This window comes from Sciurus vulgaris (genome assembly GCF_902686455.1).
Source record: "Sciurus vulgaris genome assembly, chromosome: 1".
Lineage (NCBI taxonomy): Eukaryota > Metazoa > Chordata > Mammalia > Rodentia > Sciuridae > Sciurus > Sciurus vulgaris.
In genome coordinates, this window is record NC_136461.1 from 81,174,331 (window position 1) to 81,176,303 (window position 1,973).

Below are 1,973 nucleotides of genomic sequence, written 5' to 3' on the forward strand. Positions count from 1 at the left end.
CCCAAGATACTTCGTTGTACATAAGACTGAAATCCAAAACAATTCTTGTCCCAAGTCAGATAAGGGACACTCAACTTGCGTTTCTATTTTAAATCTATCATACCATATTATAATTTTTTGTTTACAAATCTATTTCTGTATCAGTGGGAGGGCCTAAAACACAGGGATTGCCCTGTATTCTTAGCAACTGATGTAGTGAAGGTTTTTGCAGTTTACAGATATCTACTTATGATTAGCCCTCATATTGTCAGATTGACAAAAATTGTCTGTTCTTATGTTACTTAATCTGTTCCTAGAGCTATAATATAATGTACAATAGACACTGAGTAATATATTTGATGGTGATAAAAATGGAAAAGAAGAAAAGAATTGCATTTTATGAGGTATGTTTAAGAAGAAAGGTCCGTATATAAATCATTTAAGAAAAACATTCAGGAAAAATAGTATTTTGATACTGAAAGATAATTAAAAAAAAAAATAATACATTCTTTGGTTCTAAGAATGCAAGGTAGCAAAATGTTATACCATGTGATTAACCAGAAAAATAGAAGCAACACTAGATAGTCAAGAAGGAGTTTTTTTTAACATAAGGAATTAGATAATTATTGGAAGAACTGGAGGGGCAAAAAAGGGAGACAGACATAACCAATGATGACGAACTCTCATATGCTTTCTGTCATGCATTAGCCCCATAACTGCATAAGAAATCACCTCAAAACTTAGCAGATTTTTTTTTTTTTAAACTTAGCAGTTTAAAACAACACTTATCTCTCACAATTCTGAGAATTGGGTGGTCTCAAATAGTTCTTCAGATGATGTCATCTGAGGATTCAACCAAAATGATATGTCCAAGATGACTCACTTCCATGGCTCTTAGTTGATACTATCAGGTGGGATTTCAGCACGGATGATCAGTTATAGCACCTTGATTCTCTTTGTGGCGTGGACTTCTTAAACAGCATGGTAGGGGATTCTGAGGAACATCTCACAAGGGTTTCCAGGGAAAGGAAGCGGAAACTGCCAATCATCTTAAATCCTGGGGTCAGAAGTCCCAGAAAAGCACTTCCTCCTCATTGTTTTGGTCAGAACAATTTTAGGACTCCCCAGATTCAAGGGACAAAAATAAGCATACAAGAAGGAGATGAATGTTGGGAGCCGTTTTTTGTAGTCTAGCTATCACACCCATCTTTACACTTACTCAAACTGCAAGATCTAGTTTGTTGCAGCAGCACATGCTCGTAATCTTTTGGGAGAACAGATTAAATAACTTAAGAACAGGTAATTTTCGTCAGACTTGGGAGTCTGAGGCAGGAGGATCACAAGTTTGAGGCCAGACTCATCAACTTAGCAAGGCCCTGAGCAACTTAGTGAGACCCTGTCTTAAAATAAAAACTAAAAAGAACTGGAGATATAGCTCAGTGGTAAATTACCCCTGGGTTCAATTGCGGGGGGTGCGGGGGAGGAACCTGCAAGATCTAGCTTATATTTCAGCTTCTGTGTTCAGCCTTCTCTGATACCCTTAGTATACACTAACCCTTTCCCCCATATAAACTGTGCCTATTGTACATACTTGAATCTTTTTATCATTTATTATAATTTATTTGCATATGTATTTTCCTGTCAGAGTGTCTAGGGAAGAGAAATCATGTTGTTATCAACTCTTTATCTCTTGTAACTGCTAATGGTAAAGGTTTTTGCAATTGAATTTGTAAGTATCCACTTGTAGTCAGTACTAATTTAGCCTGGGATTCCACAGCACATGTTCTAGAGCTTTAATGTGGGGCCTGCGACACAGGAGATACTCAGGGAATATTCAGTGGTGATAATGGAAAAGGAAGAAAAGTTGTATTTCAAGTACTTTATTCAGGAATAAAATGCCATATATGAAACATTTAATAAATGTTTTCAAGAAAATTGGTATTTTAGTGCCTAAAGGTTTAAACTTATTATGAAAGTCTAATTTTTCTAGCATA